Source organism: Hevea brasiliensis, chromosome 11 (genome assembly GCF_030052815.1).
Source record: "Hevea brasiliensis isolate MT/VB/25A 57/8 chromosome 11, ASM3005281v1, whole genome shotgun sequence".
Taxonomy (NCBI): domain Eukaryota; kingdom Viridiplantae; phylum Streptophyta; class Magnoliopsida; order Malpighiales; family Euphorbiaceae; genus Hevea; species Hevea brasiliensis.
This window is the reverse complement of record NC_079503.1, coordinates 93,092,275-93,098,401: the sequence shown is the minus strand read 5'-3', so window position 1 is coordinate 93,098,401 and position 6,127 is coordinate 93,092,275. Positions and strand designations below refer to the sequence as shown.

Genomic DNA, 6,127 nt, shown 5'->3' with positions numbered 1-6,127 from the left:
GTTCCTTATATAACCTTTTAGAATCAAAAGCACAAGCTAAACTTGAAAAGAAAGAAAAATATCCTCTTATATTCAACTACGCCCAATTGTCCATATAATAACGTTTAACCCATGTTTCTTAGTCTTTCTCTTCAAATTTCATCATCTCCTAGCACAATTGTGCTCTACCCATAATGCATCATCTGCATGAACCCTTTACCGTACTATTGTCCTTCCTGATATAATATTTTATAATTTATTAACTTTACTTATACTCAACCTATGATTCATATCTATCATCGTTTATATTGTGCCCTTAACTTTTGTTGATTCCTGAAAGATTTCTCTTACTAATAGATTCTTCCAACACTAATTCCACCCTTATCTATGGTCATTAATTTGATGCTTGAACTTTCTAGTGATTTATAACCACCCAGACTTGTCACTTCTCGTTCTACCGCTATTGTTGTTCTGTCGTTGTTGCTTCACTGCAAAGTGATTCTGTTGATCACACTAAAGACGTTTGCCTGACATTCATAACGAACCTCTAACTACCTTCTCCCTATCTCAAAAGTCTAACCTAAAGCCTATGTGCCATTATCTATAATTCTTTCCACTCATAATACCTATTTGATCCCTTAGATTGACTTTTATTCAACTTACTGCTTACTAACTTCTCTTTCTCTGCCTAATTAGATAGTCCGCAATATCATCGCACACCTTCTACTTTTTACTCATTATTATTGTATTCCATACCTCCATCACTATTCTTACTAATATGGTCCCATTTTGGGTTCTCCATCCTTGTCATTCACCTTGTCAAAAATAACACTTAGCCTACCCTATATCTTAACTTTGTTCCTTTTATTATGCGCTCTTTAGGTTGTCCTTTCATTTATTTCCTTTGTCTTACCCAAAATAGAACTTGACTATTCTATCCCTGGTTCCATTCCTCTTCCTAACATGACAGCTGTACTTGCTGACTATATCTTTCAGAGTCTCTACCGCGTTATCACATATCTGTGCTACTCAGATTTGGTCCTTTGACCACTCTAGCTAGTACTTCCACTGGCATTTAGATTATATTGCATCTGCAATCACTTGTCCAAACTTTCATTCTGCACTTTCTTTATCCATTGGCCTTTTATGATTTATCTTCGCTAATTCATTACTCTTAATACTGTTATAATATTAGATTATACTATTATTTTGAACAATATGAATTTAGAAAGGAACTCAGAAAATTACAGTCATACCTTCATTGTATGACCTCTATTCTTATCCTTTAGCTTACATGATATCCTTACCACCTCGAGAACTGATTCTGCAGTAATTTTATTATTATTATTATTATTATTATTATTATTATTATTATTATTATTATTATTATTATTATTATTATTATTATTATTATTATTATTTTCCATGTTTACTCAATTTGCCAAAACTTAAGATTCCGGGCACCCAAACCCGTCATCCAATTCAAAGGATTTACATCCATCGTGATCTGATTATATATGATTCCTATAATGAAACTTGTATCCTCTGCGGGATACCCGAGCCAATTACTCTCTACCACAGTCTACATCCATCTGGGCACTATTTGGTTGGTCACCATCATTAGTAATAACTTTCGATCCCTTACGAAAGATACGACTACACCCTAACTTGCTGCAACCAAGGTACTACATTGACCACCTTGCCCAAACCATGTCAAATTAATGACTCTCCTATCATATCATATCTCTGTGAATCATCAATTCATAGTTTTGACCATCCCTAGGTAGTAGGGTTGCACTTTACACCTTGCTAATACACACAAGGTATCCTATTCTCACTAAGTTCTAAGCAAAACGTCTGTCATTACGCAAAAATCATCCAAAATTCCATACCAAGACTAGATGGTCTCACTCTATAGGTGTCACTTTTACTTTGCAACTAGTCCAAACCTGCAGTCCGATGGCAACTCTTAATGCAACTTTAGCTCATGCTAGAACCGAGTCATTGACTCTAGTTACCACCTAACTGTAACCTTTCGATATTCTAGCTCTAGACTCTTAACCAGGAGTTCCCAACTCCTCTGCAGATATAGAACTCTGTTCTGGTATTGCTGTACCAAAACAGAGGCCATCAGTAAACACCCTCATTATGGAGCACCACGGGGATGCACGCAGCTCTACACAATAATCTCATGTCGGATCTTGTGTCTGCAGCTTACAGAGCAGACATTGAGAACATTGTATAGTTACTACGATACGTCCTGACAGACTAGGTCTCCTAATCTCTTATCTCTCTTGAATATTCTATTATCACAAACTTATTCTAACTGGGTCATCCACTGATGACTGCCAGCAGTGGTATCCTCATCCTTATCTAGGGCAACTGTACTTTCAAGACTCACCTTTATGTACTCGTGCCTTGCACGAAATGGGCACACCATTTAAACCCATACTGACAAAAAATATAACATTTCTTGGAGTACGTATCCTCATGATAGATCTCACATGTCTACTAACTCTATTTCACATTTCTGTGTACTCCACGAAAATCAAGACACTAACTGAGGTAATCTTATATTTCCCGAGGTATAACGTAGAATCTAGAAACAAGGAATTACAGGAAAAGACGAAACAGAATCCTATACTCCGCATGTAACATCCTAACAAGACTCCTTTTACACTCCTAATTATATTATTTCCCATGAATCTAGAGCCTAAGCTCTGATACCACATTTGTCACGACCCAACCTATGGGCCGGACCGGCACTAGGACCTGGGCCAGCTTAAAGCCCCCGAGGCCCGTAGTAAGCCTAACTATTCCTCAAATCCATAACCAGGCCCACAATTTAGGCCCAATATGCATATAAAATAATTTAAATCAAACTGTTATAATTTCATTTCGGGCCAACTTAGCCCACAAATTTTCAGAAACTAAAATCAGGGGAGCCCAGCTCAACCCTGTTACCTCACTTACAAACTGTTTAAATACCATACAAATCTTCATTTATTAATCTTAAAAATTTAAATTAACACAACCTCTACCAAGGTCCACACTATTTCTAACACATGCGGAGTTCTAGATTTTAAATTTAGAAAAAGATAGTAAAACAATTAAATAATTGACGTTAAACCTGCGAGGAAGAAAACAGGTTGTTCTGTAAAATAACTCCTCCTGTGGCCTGGAAAAATATTGAACAGGAGTGAGCGTTCGACTCAGAGAGTAAAATATCAATTTTAACCATAATCTCTATAACTATCTGAAACTAATGCACCCTGTAGAGTGAAATGCAACATCAACATCATATTCACATCATAGCATCAAAAAGGTAATTTGGAGCACTCACACACCCTGTAGTATCAATCATAACATATGGGAGCTGATCCCCTATACAGCTCTCTTAAATCCAACCTGGTGCCAGCGAATTACTCAAGCTCGGACTTCCACTTAATAACCAAATCGAGGGTCCCAGCGAATTACTCAAGCCGTGACTACCCCTCGAAGGATCGGGTCCCAGCGAATTACTCAAGCCGTGACTACCCCGTCCTATCCATAGTCCACACCACATCACACGCACGCCAACGCACGCACACTGCTCCAAATTACCACAACAACATCATGGCACTTTAACAATTATCAATGCATCATAAATCGTGCCTAGAGTTTAACTACATAAATATATGCATATAAGTGATGCATGGGCATGCTGAACATATAATAATATCGAAATTACAATTAAAATTAATATTTTACTCACAGTACACCGATGACTATTGTGGCTGCTGGATGCAGAAAATAGCTGACCTCGATCACCTAATAATTAAATTATAAATTTATTAATACTAAGTTAACATAAAACTCTAAAGAGGCAATAGACAGCCTAATTCATGCCGAAAATCCGGCAGAGTCTCCCCTATACCTGGGACCTACCCAACCTGTAAAAATGCTCAAATAACACTTCTAAATTCTCAATTCCCACAATCACATCTCATCAATATCACATGGCCCCTCCTGGGCCCTCCAAATCAGACAATACTCAAAATCTTAAAAATTACGTTTTAGTCCCTATAATTGACATTTTTCAAAAATCCACTCAAACAAGCTCTAAAAATTCTAAAATTTTATCCCGCGGTCCTTAATAATATTATAAGGCTATTGCAAAATGAATTGTAATTTTCTAGTCACCCATGAATATTTTATTCAAGAATTTTACTCAATTCCATAAGTTTCCAACATCTAACGTATTCTTAATCCAACCCAATTAAATATTTACATATTTAAACTTCCATCCTCAAGCTTCAACCAATTATATAAAATTTAATTATCTTAATTTCAAATAATCTTATATGCCCATATGCTAAAAATCTAACTAAAATCTATCTATATTTTTCAAAAATATTCTACAATCACTCAAAAATTCAACAAACACCATAGAATATCTCCAAATAATTTTACTTTCATCATATATTTTTCTTAGAATTTTTCTCCAATTTTTCCTGTTTAAGAAACACTGTATTTATGCTCCACAGACAGAGAAATAATAAAAATTGTCTTACCCGAAGTTTATCTGTGTCTCAAAAATTCTAAAAATTTATGAGGAAGCCTCTGGAAGTTGAATTATCCCCATAGCCCACCGGAGCCACCGCCGGAACCACCGCGCACGGTGGCTGGCCGCCGGTCGCCGGCGACATTTGTCGGATCTGATCATACCACCATGTTCCTCTCCTCTTCCTCAGTCCATATGTGGTCTCGGATCGTCGATCCAACGGTCGGATCGTCGTAGATCTGACGAAAAAGCTTGAAAAACCCGAAACTTCTCTCCTCCATATCTCACTCATCCGACCTCCATTTGCTTCAAAATTGGTGTCAAAAGAAAGCTCTCGGAACAAGCTTTCCAACGCCACCGAAATCGCCTCGATCGGACGTCGGATGAAGCCGGAATCGCGCGGAAAGTCGGCGCCATCGTGCGCGCGTTTCTCTCTCCTCTCCCTCTCTTGCCGCCGTTTACGGTGGTCACGGGACGTCGCCGGAGGGTCGCCGGCCGGGTGGGGAGCTGCTGGGGACGTCGCCGGCCGGTCACCGGAGAAAGGAAGAAGAAGAAGAGAGGGAAGGAGAGGGAAAGAAGAGAAATGGGGGGGGGGGTTTTCCTCCTCCCGTTTTTGAAATAATTTTTTTTTTTTTTTTTTTAAAAAATTTTGCAGTGACAGTGGAATTCCACTGTCACACGCCAAAGTCAAATCTCTGTTTTTTTTTTTTTTTTTTTTTTCGGTTGTTACAATTAGTGACCATTTAAGGCAAGTAAATCATAATTTGAAGTGAGCTAATGCATGGTAAACTAAAATGGGGAGGCTGCCAAGAGACAGCAGAAATGAGGCTGTGAGTCCAGCATGTTTGGACTGCCATATCCTTGGCTGTGTAGGTCCAATTGGTATTTGGCCAATTGGACATGAAACTAGGCTTATAATGGCACATTTTTTCTGAAGAAACCATGCCCAAAAGACCAAAGCAAGAGGACCAAAACTTGGCCCTAATCAGGATACTCCCGCAAGCGGCCCTACTGAATGACCAAATGAGCGATGAATCGTTCATTTGGCCATAACTCACTGTAGATATGGTTAATTGACCTGAAAGTTTTACAGCAATAAGATAAGATATAGACAAACAACTTTCATGAAGGACACCAATCTAAATTATGCCATTAACCTAATCAAATCATTGAGCAAAGTGAAGTTTATCAGATCGAGATTTCGAATTTTCATTTGAGCAAGAATGTTTGGATGGCTATAACTCTCTCTAGAAAACTTGGATTTAGGCGATTCTTGAACCGATGAAAACCTAAGGCATAGTAGAACATTTCATATGAAGAAAGTTAGGCCAAATTATGAACTTAACTTGATCAAATTACTGACCAAAGTTGGACCAAAATCGCCAAAACCCAAAAGTGCGGCATGAGCGATTGCACGTAAGCGATAAACTTATTTTGGCCATAACTTGAGCTACAAAACTCCAAATGGAGTGATTCAAAAAAGGAAATTCAACTAGACAAAATAAGGAACAACTTTCATGTTTACCATTTCCTCAAATTCCCACTGTAAAAATAACAAATGTAACAGTAAAGATGAAGCACCAAATCTGAAAATTTTGTTCAATT

At 37.9% G+C, this 6,127-nt stretch overlaps 1 long non-coding RNA gene across 1 annotated transcript; it reads right to left on the bottom strand.

Moving 5' to 3' along the window:
• Positions 1–2,850: 2,850 nt before the first annotated feature.
• LOC131170676 (uncharacterized) lies at positions 2,851–4,922 on the bottom strand. Its single transcript, XR_009141459.1, has 3 exons — positions 4,533–4,922; positions 3,734–3,789; positions 2,851–3,157 (listed from the first exon to the last, which is right to left on the bottom strand). It is a non-coding gene; the product is annotated as an uncharacterized LOC131170676 (long non-coding RNA).
• Positions 4,923–6,127: the final 1,205 nt, after the last annotated feature.